Source organism: Thunnus thynnus, chromosome 24 (genome assembly GCF_963924715.1).
Source record: "Thunnus thynnus chromosome 24, fThuThy2.1, whole genome shotgun sequence".
NCBI classification, from domain to species: Eukaryota; Metazoa; Chordata; class Actinopteri; order Scombriformes; family Scombridae; genus Thunnus; species Thunnus thynnus.
Genome location: NC_089540.1, coordinates 5,650,471 through 5,665,814, shown reverse-complemented (window position 1 = coordinate 5,665,814; position 15,344 = coordinate 5,650,471). Strand labels below are relative to the sequence as shown.

At 40.8% G+C, this 15,344-nt stretch overlaps 1 protein-coding gene across 5 annotated transcripts in view; it reads right to left on the bottom strand.

Annotated features, from left to right (window-relative positions):
* LOC137176945 (metalloreductase STEAP3-like) overlaps positions 1–15,344 on the bottom strand; it is a 166,175-nt gene that overhangs the window by 57,336 nt on the left and 93,495 nt on the right. For 3 of the 5 annotated variants that reach the window (XM_067582987.1, XM_067582991.1, XM_067582990.1), the window contains one exon: positions 7,277–7,413. The gene's annotated coding sequence lies outside the window, so the exon portion shown is untranslated. Of the gene's footprint in view, positions 1–7,276; positions 7,414–12,607; positions 12,750–15,344 lie in introns of all 5 variants that reach the window. The other 2 variants (XM_067582988.1, XM_067582989.1) reach the window with 2 other exon arrangements.

The following is a 15,344-nucleotide window of genomic DNA, read 5'->3' as shown; positions in this document are numbered from 1 at the left end:
ATTTCCCAAAATGTACAACTATTCCTTCAAAGATTAACAAATACTAGAGTTGTCTTTTTCTAGCACACACACAAACACACACTCACTCTCTGATGTTATCAGTGTGGCCCTCAGCACTGTGAGTGACCGTGCCACACTGCATCCATCACAGCTCGTCTCCGCCAGCCCACAGCTCAGGCTCAGGCTGGAAAATGGTGCGCAATGCAGCTGATGAGCTGGTGAGAGATATTTATGAGGATCCTCATAACCAGCCCATCAGATCCCAGGCAGATGACTCCCAACCCCGGGCACTCCGCTTTTTCCACAATCGCACTTAACATGTTACCTCCAGCTGTCATTCAGCGAGTGTATTTTACCATGTGGAGCAATCTGAAGCAAGACACAGTTCATCAGTAATAAGTCTGTGTTGTTTCAGAAAGACTACACTAACAACTCCATGAATATATCTTTTAAAAAGCTGAAATGACACACTTTAGTGAGCATTTACGAGACAAACACCAATATTGAATTTATTTTGCTTCAATTCTCATATGAGTCCTTATGCAACACAAATGTAATGCAGCAGTGGAACAGATTTTATTGCTTTCAAAGAAGAGTTCCTTCCATGGTTGATGGCAATGCCTGGCACACATTGTCCATAATGGAGTTTGTGGTTAAGGAGAAATAAACCCCAGTGCCCACCGGGTATCAATCTCTGTGGCTGGTAGCATTGTGTGTTGTGTCTGAGACATTACTCCTGACTCCTGCTGTTGCATGCATGTCATTCATTATTTAAAAGTTAATATTGTGAACTTATTTTTATTTGAACTGAGCAGTGAAACCAGACAATGGCAGACTACACAAAACCGCAATTTGTACGCTGCACAGCAAAAATCACAGTGTATATTGCAGGGTCAAAACTTTTTTGCATACCTGCCAAGGCGGCTGGTAGATGAAAAAATTTACCAGCCAGCCAGTTTTTTTTACCAGCCAAAAATAATAAATAGCTTTTTTACTATTGCAATTTGTTATTATTACTATCTAGCATGTCATCTTGGTCTCATGCGCGATTCTCGATCTATATTTAAGTACTGTGCAGACCAGGGCTGTACCCAACTCAGATTTTTGTCAGTTGAATCAAATTCAGCAATCAGAAAATCCATTAACAAGAGTTTCAGTGATGATTTAATTGAGAGCTATTTTGTGTCACAGTTGAATACCGAATTTACCAGAAAGATTATGATTAGCAAAATACTTTAAATTTACTACTTGTAAATTGGAGGAACGTTCAACGTGACAGCAATGCTTGTGTAATATAGACAAAAGCCAAAGACTATATTGTATTAAGTTGCTGTGAGCTGTAAATTCACTTCTAAGCAGAAGGCAGAATATAACGTTATCTCGGAGTCTGACAAGCTCAGGCAAGGCCTCTCTTCATCTGTGCACTCTCCTCCTCCGACCTCCAACTCAGACTCACCCTGGTCGAGGTGATGTCCATTATGACCTGTTGGCTGTCTCCTTGTCCTGCCACTGGGTGCTCAGCTCTGTCTTCTTGCTAAACTTTCGGGCGTTGGAAGCCATGGACATGGCGCCCGGGGCAGGTCCGTCTCCGCAGTTGCCTGTACCCATCGCAGACATCTTTACTGAGCAGACAGGATGACTCCACTCCCACAATAAATCTCCACATAGCTAGCGGGGTTTGTTTCAACTGCCTGGATGACAGCAACAAGTACCTCACGTACCGTAACCAAATATTGCGCGGTGTGATGACTGACGCAATTAAATACTACGCACGACACACATAGCACGGCAGATCTGGCAGATTGAAGTGACAGCAAACCAGCATCTTTCTCCAGCGCATGTAGGAAATTCATTCTTTCCTACCACCAGAGTGGCAGGTGGTCTCCATAATTTAATCGCCAAAGACTAAATTTACCCACATTTGGTGAATGTCAAGAGTTAAATTTGGACCCTGATATTGTATTCTATAAGTGTACATTTAACACCGGTTTTGGTGTATATATAGGTCCAAGAGTTTGATGTTCACTGAACACTGTCAAAAGTGAGAAATATACACTCCAAATACATTTGAACTCTTGAAGAGTGCAAATGTACTCTATAACTGGTACTTTTTGACACTGTTTCAGTGCTTTCCAACACCTGCAGTGTAAATTGAAAACCCTCAGTGAGTAAAAAATGTATTCCAAGTCAGTGCTTTTGTAGGACTTTGCAGAGCTGATTATGTAACACTTGGAGAGTGAAAATCTACTCAATGTCTGGTAATTTGTGACACTGTTTCAGCGCTTTCGAACATCTGTTGTGTAACACACAACAATCACGCACTCCAGTCTTTTTAATTTTACTCTGGCGTACACTCAACACTTTCGAGGGGGAATCGTTAACACTTCAGGAATGAGCAGTCTACACATTAGAGTCTTGAAAACTTAAGTTTTATTTTCAACAACCATATCAAAGAAATTGTTATTCAATATACAACATTTTTAAAGTATTAAAAACACGTGTGGAGAATTTTTAAAGAATTAACTCATTCAACATGGAAAAAGACGACAAATTAACTAAAAAAAGTCTGGGTCAACTAAGACCTAATCAACCGATAAATCGACTAAAGGGTTGGGATCAATTTCCTATCAGCATAGTGAATATAAATGCAAACTGTAACCCAAAATCATCCATTTTCAATAGACCTTTCTTAAATTATCAGAAAAGATATAAGCTCTCTTGGTTTCATAATTTTAGGGGGTTTTTTTACTTGGAAAATAATCCTTCTCTGAATTCTTTAAACTGAAAGTAAATTGACCTTATCCTTGACAAGAAAGTAAAAATACTTTAAAAGGCAACAGTACAAAATCCTCTTACAACAAAAGGACAATAAAGTGGATTCCCATACAGAAGTAATTAAGCTAATGTGCAAAGTAAACTGTCAAAAATCCTGCTTTGAAAAAAATAATCACCACACAGGATGGTCAAAAACCAAAAGTGTATATGGCAACCAGTTAAGTAACAAGTTTCTCATACAAACACATGCACAGGAACCACATTCTGGTCATCTCTGTCAAAACCATAAGTTGTCTGCAGATCAAATGGCTTAAAGAAGCACAACTCATCAACTTTCAGCATGGAAACATTTTCATTTTTTCCCTGTATCACATGAAAGGAATGAAAATGCTCTGCAAGGCTAAGTGTCTCAAAGTTCTCTGTAAGAAGAAAATACTCTTCATTAAATGCAACAATGTCTTTTATCTGACTGGCAAATCCTCTTCTATGTTTGAAACCAGAAGGCCCAGAAACACGTGATCCAAGAAGTCACTTCAACTTCACAGTCTAAGTCCTGCAGTTCCTCTGCAATTATCTCGACTTTTGGAAAGTCATCAAGATGAAACATTTTTACTGGCCCACAGTCAATACTTTCCAATGGCATTGATTCCCAGTGGTGTGCTATAGCCATCTGATGTATTCCAGCTAATGACTTTTGTTACATTTTTGAAATTTTTGATTTTGTTCTTGAAAAACCTATGTTTGACTTCAAATCTCATTGTCCAAACACGGAGAATTGGACTTACTTTTTGAATGGATCTGGAACAATGAGTCATGAAGTGATGTTGAACAATGAGATGCTTCAGACATACTGTCATGACTGAAGAGAATACAATGTTCGTAATATCAAGGGCATATTCCGGATTAAGCAAAATGTCTGACGTGACCTGGTCCACAGCTTCCCGGATACTGATCTTCACAGCTCCCTTCTTTCCACTTGGTGGTGGTAGCAGGAGGTAGAACAGCAGTTGCAGTGAGGCCATGTCACTATCTCAACCTGAGAAGAAGCACCTGCTCTCAGCATGAAATACAACTGACGAAAGCCCTTGATATATCAATATAAAAAATTTAAAAAACTCTTGTCAACAAAATACTATTTGTCTACACAACCATTTGTCATGGTCAATAAATTAAATAAGTCAACATTTGAAAAGGTGGCCAGATACACATCAGGTTAATGTCAATCATTTATCTGAGATCTCATGATCCTCATCAGGGTTCTCCTCTGCAGACTGGATGAAGAAGTCAAGCAGGGATGTCTTGCTGTCTTGGTTTTTGGCTTGCTCTATTCCTTTGGCCTTCATTTCTCAAGGAGGTTTAATGTCTCAGCTTTGATGTCTCGGCTCCAGACAAAAGGTCAATTTCTTACAACACCAAAAGGGGAGGAAACAAGTGTAGGTGTATTTGATGATGGTGGTAGTGGGAGGAGGTCAACATTTTCATCTTTGCACAGCTGTTCTTGACAGAGAATACATTGTAAACATAATTAATGTGATATTATCAGGCCTTTTGTGTCAAGGAACCTCAGGAACACTGTGCTGCATTGCTCAGGATCATGGATCAACTTTTGTCTGTGCTGGAAAGTTGCTCCCATTTTCATGAACATCTGTTCGTTGTCTGTGATGTCTTTCAGTAGAGATAAGGCCTTGCAACACTGGTCTCCCTCCAACTGCTGCTCTTCAGTCACTTCTCTCTCCAACTCTTGTCTGTTGCTGTCTGAGGTGTGAAAGCTCCTTCTCCTACCCTCACTGCTGAGTTCTCGCTGTGTGTTTTTAAGCTTCCAGGCAATGTAGGCCTCATTGCTGTCCGTGTCAAAAAAGTGTGCATAAACGATAGTTTCAGCATGAATCAATATAGACAAGTGTAGTAAAGAAATGTAAGAATTCCAAAATGCAGGGCAACAGTGTTACTATCCCCAATGCACACTGTGTTCTTTTGTCTCTTTTGCCCATAGGTGTAGCACAACTGCAGGGGTAAAAGACACTGTGTATTAAAACCAATACAAAGGAAATCCCATAATCCTCAAAGATGTGCTTGCGCTGCATTAGGGCTGGACAGGGGCAAATCTAGAGAAATATTCATGGGGTGGCAAGAGGGTAGCATGGAGACTTTAAGGGGTTGCAGAAATATATATGTATGTATATATATATATATATTATATATATATAGTGATTTAATCAGTCAATGTTTGTTTGGAAAAGCCCCTAAATGAAGATATTTTAACTCAAAAACATTACATTATTGTGGCACATGAGTAAAGCATTGAATAGAAATATCTAAAGGTGGTATTAGATAAATAACTAAATTGTTGTTCCAAATCTTCAGACAATTTTCTAAACACATGTCTGGTGAAAAAACTGGTGATGTCACCCTTCCTCTTCATTTTTACTAGTGTCTCCTACAAGATTCAGAGTGGCTTAATGTTTTTCTTTTAACAGTCATCATTATTAATGATGGTGTACAACTTAACACTGAATGTTGTAGGAAGTTTGAGAGAATGTGTGTTATTTTTCCACTTGCTGTCTGTTTCAACCTCCTGCAGCCCCTCAGTGTTTCCCAATAGATTTCTGAAATAAGACTCAAGTGATCAGTAATTATGTCAAAGCAAGCTTTCTTTAAGGGTTTGAATTGGCAAAAGTCCTTTTCTCTATTTGAAAATGTGGTGCAAGTGCGAACTCTTAGGTCAGCTTTGAATGAACTGTCACTGCATGGCTGACTAATGTGGCTTTATGTTTGGGGCTTGGAGCAAGTGATTTTTTTAAACTGGGTGCTTTTGTATGTTTCACTTGCATGTCTGATCTGAAATTTGGACGTTTGTCTGCAGAATGAGCAGTTTCAGAGATGTTGGTAGCTTCAAACACTCATAAGCATTGGTGAATATTTGGGTTTAGTAAGGTTTAATCTGTCCCTCACACAATCAAACACAAGTTACTATTCCTAAATAAAACACGCTTCAACAAAACAACCCAGCCACTATCCATCTGCAGCCGTTCTGTATTTCTACGATTGGAAGTTGGCAACCCTACACACCACACATTTAGCAGGAAAAAAAAAGTCATCAGCAGTTGTTGTGTGTGGCCAGGACCGGGAGAGGCTGCACAGAAAGCTGCAGGAGCTGCTGCCGGCTGCAGGGACGGCTAGCAGCAGCATACATGGCTCTGATAGGAGGCTACGTCATCTATTGCTGCATTCACTTGCACATGGATATCGGAGTTTCGCTCTTGTGAATTTCCGACCAGCCACAACTTTTCATGCATATATTTTTGAATTAGATTGTCAAAACTGGGATGGCAGCTGGGGTGGCAAGGCATTTTTTAGGGGTGGCAGCTGCAACCCCATGCCACCCAGTAGATCTGCCCCTGGGGATGGGCAAAATACCAATATTATGTTTGGTGTCCATCTGTGTCATTGTATAATGGTTTCTTGATATCTTGAATTGCAGTTAGGGCTGACCTTTGTTGGGCGACCAATTGATTGTTTGGTTGTAAGGCTGTTGGTCATCCAAAATTACTGGAAAACCAGGGGTGCACAAAAAAGAAGACAAAAGAGAATCCAAACAAGGTCTGCGTGCAGGGAAAGCTGTTAAATGTTTTTAACTGGTTTACACCACAATCTGCTACAGCAGTGTGTGATGACAATTGGGGAACCTGCTGCAGAGCAGTGACTGTGACAGTCCCAATGAGCCAACCCATCTCATCGACAAACAGCTTAACCTTATGAAGTCTCAAAGATCTGCCAATCAGAAAGGGGGTGGGGCTTAGCAGGTTTAGTCAATGGATATGAGGGCCCCCAGGGCTATCTAGCTAGCTTGTTCCAAGGTATTGCATCGGTCTGAGAGAAGAATCAAGCATTGGAAATACATGAGGACTGTTGTATTCTGTTGTCGATGGTTAAAACTTTTGTTGCATGCTGTCATGTGACTTAAAATGTTTTTGTTGCCGGACACCGTGTGCTGCCTGTCTGAAGCTGCCTGGCTCGCTTGGAACACAGCCAGAACTTCAACCTCTGGACTTGGTAAGTCAGCTAATAGCTATGCATCAAAAACTGTGTCTAAAAGTCAGAACTATCCCATTAAAGGATAATAAGACCACAACTTGCTTGTGAGATAAGCTTTGTAGTTTCTGCATTAGAGATAGATAAGTTTTATGCACATTTGGAGTATATTGTACTGTTGAACAGGCTAAGGGGAGCCCATTATTTCAGTCTGGCAACCATGGATCAAGTGCGTCATACTTCTATTGATTTGCGCCATTACATTAGCACATTAGAGTCATTAGTCTCAAGTCTGCACATAATTGATAGTGTATATTGCCCTCCTGTGGCCAAAACTTGTAATGATAGAATAATATGTCAGTTTATAATAGCTCAGACTCGCTGGTTTGTTTCTGCATTAACATGTCTGCGATCAAATACTATGAATATACTCTTCACTAAATCATGCACCGTATAGCATTCTACTTACCCCAACTTTTCCACCACATCAGCGACAATAAAGTTGACGAGATCATTGTGCGTTCGGTCCTTCTTCTTTCCTCTCATTGTGTAGTCTTTAAGTATCGTCTCCCCTCCAGGCTTTTGTTCTCGAACTCTTTTGACAAGCTTGACAACAGGAAAAAGTTAAAAGTAAAAAATGATGCCAAAAATACACAATATTTACAATACAATACAATATTTATATTGATAGGTAGCCTAGTAGTTGGCAAGACTGTTTTTTGAGAAGTACTCAGGTCAGTGGGTCGGCTCCTATCAGCCGATCCATTTAGTAGTTACTTGGATTGGTTCTGAAAAATTGGTAATTGAAAATTGGAAAGCAACTGGTGAGAACTAGGCCTGTCACGATAATTACAGAAATTTCAACGTCTTTGTTGTTGTGCATCAAACTGTAACCGTCATGGCTGCAGCCTTCCAAGAGAATATTTAAAAAAGACGAGGCTGCGTTCATTCAATGTGAAGGCGTGGCCGATCTGATGATGAATCCTGAGCTCAGATGCGGACGGGACAGACTCAATCAAAAGATAGACTCTCAGCAAGTCCATCACCCCAGAATAAACACTACAACAACTCCAAACCAACACTATACCAAGAAACAACACCAAAGAAAGATTCTTGTGCAGCCTGAGAAGTGAACTTTATGCCCATTCTACCCCAAAGTGTATAAAACTCTACTCTGGTTGTAACACTTTGGCCTTTGCTGTGGGGTTGAATAACTCTTTAAAGTGAACATTACCTCCTGAAAGGAAGAGTTGCAAAGACTCTGGGGGCAAACCGGGATTTTACCAAGAAAGGATGAGACATTTTTCTGTTTTTCATGAATTGAACAAAAAAGAAATAATCCTAATAGGAACCAATAGTAGCGTCTTTGCAATCTTTGTCATCCTTTTCCAACCACTGCTCAAGCAAGTCACAATGTGGAGAAGGAAATCAGTTCAGCAAGCTCCGGGAGAAAAAAAGAGAACAGACATGTCAGGGTAAGTTACTGTGAAGAAAGAAAAGAGTGACAGTGAGAAAGAGCCAGTGTGATTTGGTGTCCTGTCATCTGCATTCTGGTTCCCCGTACACAAAACATGTTGCGATTGAAAGAGATGGAAAGAGGGAGAGAAAGAGAGAATCCCTCTAATCCATCTGGCATCCTTATGCTGCTGTTTAGGCCCCGTGGTGACTTCAGAGATAGAAGATGAGCATGAAAGGGAATTACAGCGAAGCCCTTTCACTGATTCCAAAAAATCTGCTCCAAATTACTTTGAGAGCAAACATCAACTTAAACAGGCTGCCTCTCCCTTCTCTCTCTCTCTCCAAGTTCACGACTTCCTCTGCAAACAAGGCCAAAAGTGGGATGGGATGAGGACCAGCAGCCATTTGAGTCCCCCTCTGATGGATCGAACATGGCACTTATGCTAATTCGCCTCGTTTTTTGGCCAGCACCACGCGCATTCTTACCCAGCCGAGACTCCATTTGGAATGTGCAGTTGTGGCAGTAAAGCAAAGCGCTCGGAGATGCTGCCGCTGCTGCTGCTTAGGCCTAAACTGTTTCTACTTACTATCTTTGTTGGATGGTTAACAGACTTTGTGGCCAAGATGCAGAGCAGCATATACAGCCATAGGCAGGCGGTTGAGCTCAAAGTGTAAGTACTGCATGTACAAGCAGGATGCCCGGATAAAAGAGGCTACAATGGAAGACAGTCCACGCAAGACCTTGGATCATTGCTAAAAATACAGATTTTCTGGTAGAGTTTATCTTACTAAATACTGAAGTCAAGAATTGTTCTAAGCAAGAGTGGGCAATATGGCTGAAATCCTCAATCAGGGTATTAATCCATATATTGCAATATTAATGTACAGTATACTTACAATTAATAGTAAGTAATAGTACTAGTACAATTTCTGGATAATCAACTGAGAAACTGCTAATGGATAATATGATTGTTTTGGCTTGTCCAGCAAATTAAACACTTAACAGATCAAGGTGCTTCATCATATTGAAGCAAAGTTAATAAAAAAATCCAATATTGCCATAAAGCAGTCTTGCTCATTGATTTGCTATATTGCCCAAAATGGTCCAATACAGCCAGAGATATTAAAAGAGAACTACCACTGTATAAGCAGAACTGCAAAACCTCATTCTATCTAGATGATAGACTAATTTTAATATTGCCCAACCCTAGTTAGCCCACTCACGTCATGTTTCCTGATAGTCTACTGTTTCATCTTTTGCATTTCCGCATTTGCTCAGCAATTAATCCCATTAACCTGTTTCTGTCCTGCAGCTGGAAACTTTGCATTAATTCATTTGTGGCCACTTGAGGACAACCAGCTGCCAACACAACATTGACATATTATCACCAAAAAATGTTGACATGGCTACCATGTTGGCAAAAGAACATTAGCATTCATTTCTGAGTCATGTTTGTATCCACGTGACAAATGTAAGTCCACTCTCCTTCTAGCTCTGTTTTGGTCTCCACCATCTCTTGAGGGAAATATCTGGCTCCGCTGCTAAATGCCCCACACTGTTCAACAGCTAATTGCTAACTTTGTCTGCTGTTTGGTAAAAACAGCTGTCTACAGCGGCTCAAAATAACACTGATGAGACTGAATCAAAACAGTAGTTGGGGGGCCTTTCAACCAAAACAATGTGCTGAAAGATGCTAAAACACTCCATAGAGCTAAGGGGAACTTTAGAGTTGGAGGATAATTGTCTGACTACAAGTAACATCTTTTATATTACAAGTAGTCATCTGATAACGTTAATATAAAAATACGGATTATAGCAGCTTTACGAATTTGTAAATGAGGCACCTTGAAGCTACTTACTGCTGCAATACCCGCTCCTCCCCACAGTTTGAAGCAGCTGTGGACACTCCTGCTCTAACATTTGATAGAAACATGCCCTGCTGTGGTCTTTCCATTATCTAAACACACATCTGCTCTGATTGATACGCTTGAAGTGGGCCAATTTCACCTCCCTGTGCGATGTGATAGCCATTTATTTGTTCAGCTTTAATTGTTGAAGCTCCTGTCAGCGAGGCACGGGAGCACAGCTGCAGAAAGGTGACACGTTGGCTCGGGATCAGGACGATTCGATACTGCTCCATGTCTGCTTTCCAAATTAGCATGAACCAAATCGAAAAATTCCTCCACCTATACGCGGGGCTGTCAGATGCCGGGTGATAAAGGCAATCTGCACCTCTCAGCCATTACAGCACTTTAAAGCGTAATGTATATTTTGATCATGAGTTTCATCTCTTTAGACATGTCAGCATGGACGTGCAGCTGCAACACTATCTCTCTCTCTCTCTCTCTCTCTCTCCCTCTCTCTCGCACACACACTCACATACTGAATCATATATATGGTGAAGGCTTGTCCACATGTCTTATATTCATGCAGAGATTGACAGACACAATTGCATGCACATGCAATCGTATTCCTTCAGCTTAATTTGAAGGCACTCGAGGGTCAAGGATTTCTATCAATCAAAAGTTAAGAGTTCTGACAAGGGGAACGTCTTTATCCTTCGTCATAAAAACAATCTGCAAATTATTTGAATTAAAAGTGAAGGAACATTCACATCTGTGAGCCCACTGCTGGCGAGTTTTCTTTTCGTGCGCAACTTCTTTTCTCTCTACAGGCATGAGAAAATAATAAGTGGAGAGCTGAATTTGTGTCAGCGCGGCTCAGGAAAATAAGATATCATGTCTTGCTGTCGGTTTGATGTCAGGCTCTCGGAGTCGTACCCGAATGCCTCATCCCGTTGAGGCTGCAACGGAGGCCGCCAGAGTGAGGGGGGGGTTCAGCCAGAGTTCACGTCTACAGCTACTAACCAGCTCTCACTTCGCTCTCTTCATCAGCTCCAACTCTCTGCCACTCTATTTACTTCTTATTTCACCCCCCTCTCTGTTTTCCTTCTCATCAAGTTGTGTAACACAGTGTTCTCAGCGCTGAGCGGCATTTCCTTTGCTGTATGTTACTCAGTCGAGCCGAGCCAAACCCACGGGACGGCCTCGCCCAGTCCCAGCGTCCCTCAGATCTTCAGTTAGACACTTTGTTTGCGTCTTCATCAAATCGCTGTCAATGCGCTCTGATTTGTGATCAGGAACATGTGCTTCAGTCTACATTTTGCTGGTCAGGAGTAATCAACAGAGGTGACAGGACAAACTATACCAGGAGTTTCCAGTCCGTGACCATATGTGAAACACCCTCTCGCATACAAAGTGGAAATAAACTCGTTGTGTGTCCTGTGGTTGAGTTTAGCTGCTGGTATGTTCCGCCTCAGGAAAATATGAAAGGACTTATTAAATGCTTGAAACGCAGACGAGCTTTTTACTTTACAGAACGGTCTTCTGAAGGTCTGATTAGATCTATGTGGTGGTCTGTGTTCAAAGCTTTCACCACGCTATTTGTTTTTGCTTCCTAATTGGTTTGCATATTGAATTAAAGGGGGCCTCTACTGATTTTACATGTCAAAGTCACTTTACTTGTCATGAGTACTACTCATTACTCCCTGTGAAAACAGTTGTTTTATGTCCTCTGTGGCTGTGGAGGAGCTTTTTAATGTCAGGAAAAAAAAATATTTTAAAAATTTACTGAGGTGACAGCACTTTCTTGGAGACTACAGAAAGCCTTTTAACTTCAGATTTTGCCTGATAATCATCATGTTAGGAAGATTTCTCCAGTGCTAAAAGAAATCCAGGAATAGTCGACTTGTTTCCATGGTTACAGTGCAAATGGGGACTGCTAATAGGTAATTCATGGCACAAATTCACTAAAATGTTACGAAATATGCTAAAAAGAAAAAGGAGGGGCTCAAGGTACTGCACACACCTATCTCTCTGACTCTGTGACAACATTGCATCCCCCAAAGCATTATGGGAAGTGTAGTTCAAAAACTCTAAATCCATAAAGTTAAATCCATTAATAGTAGCATTTTTTCATTTAATTTTTGGACATTATCAAAGCTCAGAATGAACACTGACTCTCCTCTATCCTCATGAACAGATATTTGCAGTGTGTTAAAAAATCATGTGAACATACAGGCATGAAACTGAGATGTATGTGTTTGGAAATAAAGGGAGTAAAAACTAAGCATAAAAGCCTAAAGTTTAAAGGTTTTGGGAGTACTTTGAGGAACATGTACCAGTGTGCCCTTAAAGGTAAAAAAAAGTTTCACCTCTTTTTTGTACAAATATTCAGTTTCTCGATGACATTTCAAACCACAGCAGCCATACTTTTGTTATGACAGTTTACAGTCCTTTGCTTGGATCACATGCACATCACAAACAAATATACTGTACATACCCCTTGTTGCCCTCGGGTTGGTGACAGTAACTCAGTGTCTCTGTTGTCTCTGCTGTGATTCCACTCTGTCCCTCCCTGATTTCTTCATTTTCTCCACTCCTCTGAAACATCCCTCCGCAGCATCCACTCTGTAATCGGACGCCTGCCAAGTTTACATGCCGTCACAAACCAACTAATCTTCCAACGTTCTGAACAAAATTGCTTTTCTAACTTGAGCTATCGCTTTAACCCCCGGTCTGATGACAGATGCTCATATGCCTGTCAATGTGTCACCCAAGGCTGCGAGAACAAGCAAGTTCTTTTACAAAAAAAAAAAAAACAACTGCTCTGATACAGTAGCTTAGCTGAACTGTGAAACAGATCTCGACCTTTTTAGAAGACCCCGGATTCATCTCGTGTTAAAAGAAGCTTCCGTTCGAGCAAAAACCACGCCACTCAGCATCTTTTTCCACAAACATGAAGCGTGCATCATTGACAAAACCAATGCTATTTAAACGGGAAAAAAAAAAAAAGAGAGTAAAGTCATTTTCATTTCCTGTCCCGTGCTATATACTGCTCAGATAGATCTGCCATGTTACGTGTCAGATCAGATAACCATAGAGCCTGCTCTGACATCTGCATTTGGGATAAGTTGATACACCGCTTCTCGTGTACTGGTACAAAACAGCATGCACGAGTTGGATTGCTGTTGTGGGTTAGCATGAGATGAACCATTACAGAGATTACATGAATGTATTGTTCAAAAATAAGGAAATAAAAGAAGAATTTGGGGCTAAGCATGCAGGAAAATTGTGTATGGGGAAATGATTTACAGTTTCTCCACTAATAAATATGATATTAATACATTTGCTTGACACAGTATACTGTAGGTACGTACAAGTTCATGAAAATCCACTTGGATGAAAAGATGAGCACAATTCAATCCAGGTTTCCTTAATTGAAACTCTCTCCCCCAGCTCCCTGATTAATTTATACTCTGAATGTGATCTAAATTGACCCATCCAGCCGCGAGGTATACAAGTAGCCCTGCTACTGCAGCAGACTGATATGTCATTAGAGTCCCGCAGTGATCGTGGCCCCAATATTTCATACGATGGTATGAGTGACTATCAGGTGACTCCACACTGACTCCCGCTCCAGAGAGAATATGAAATTATCTCTCATCAGCGGTAAACAAGCATGCCGTCCCAGCAGCCTCCGGCTTTCAGCGGACGCCTTGAAGAATTTAGCAGTATAAATTGATCTGACTTTGACGGTGATAGTCCTGACCGCTAAACTTACACCCCCCCCCCCACCCACCCTCTCTCTCTCCAGTCTGCTCTCTTTCTCTCTCACTATCTGTCTGCATGTGTTTCTCTCTCTGCCTCGCTGTCATTCTCTCCATGCAAGTGAAATGATACTAGGTCATAAAACCAACTGACAATACCTCAGTCTCTTCTCCAAGACTTTCTACAAGGATTAAATGTCACCATTTTTCTCATTTTATTAAATAGGGTACAGGCAGCATTTGTCTTGACATTTCGTTTGTTTTCTGGTGGAGATCCACTAAAAACATAAAGTGAGGAGAAATGCTACTCAAGGCATTGTGAGATCTCAAGCGACACAGGATTTGACCAGTGATGCGGGAAAAAGGCAGTTCATTTACTCCAATTATGAAGTTAAGTACAATTTTCAGGTACTTTGCTTAAGTATTTCCATTTAATTTTCCATTTTATGCTACTTTATACATCTACTCCACTGTGTTTATTTACGAGCTTCACTATACAGATACAAACAAACATGAGCAAATAAATTGCCACAAATTGACTCAAACGGCGGCGTAGGTAGTGTTTTTTCAGCTTCTTCATCGTTAAAGAGCTGAAACTCAGTTAGAATAAAGAAAGTGGAAAAATAGTTGTGCAAATAAATCTGCTTCTTGATTTTCTGTCTGTGAGTGACCTATCTTTCCAGACATGGAATATGTAACATCGCTGGCTTCATCAATCTTTTTGTCATTCAGACAGAGCCGTGCTTATTTTGTAAATGTTCCTTACAGCTTTATTCAGACATGACAGAACACTTAGAGACGGAGCCACAGTGCTTGCGCCATATTTGGCACCTGGTGTATAAGAGGGAGAACAGCGGTGAGTTGAAGAGTAATGAAATCAAGAAAGAAGAGGGATTTCTGTTTTCTCACTGGCTGAAATGTGTTTTGCTATTGAAGCCCTATGGGCCATCATGCTTGCTCATATGCTGTATGTATGTACTTGGTCTTACTGTGGTAGTGTGAAGGGTTTTTCCTCACACCACAAGGGGAACGAAACACATTTTTTATAGAATATCCACAACAACTCAAAAATTAAGTGGGCATAGTACATTTGAAAGCACACATAACACATTTTAACATTATCAGTTTTCATCAGAGCAGTTTCTGTCCTGTAACTGTTGTTCCATTTAACATTCAATGAACCTACAGTATCTTTGGAGCTTCTTTTTTTAACTTTTTGTCCTTCACACACAGCCTACAATAGCTCATCTCTTTAGTTGTGCTGCTGTAACTTAGCAGGCGACTGTCATTTCCACAGCTCATATTATATCTCTGAGTCTGCCTGCGCGGCTCGCGATGCACCAGATCTGGCTTCTATAAAGACATAGGATAAGATTACAGCTAAATCAGTCTTGTGGCTTTTCTCTGGGAAAACTTATGAAGCCCTAAAACTCCCCCAGTTATGAGTGGGCCCAGCAGGGCTGCAGTGGA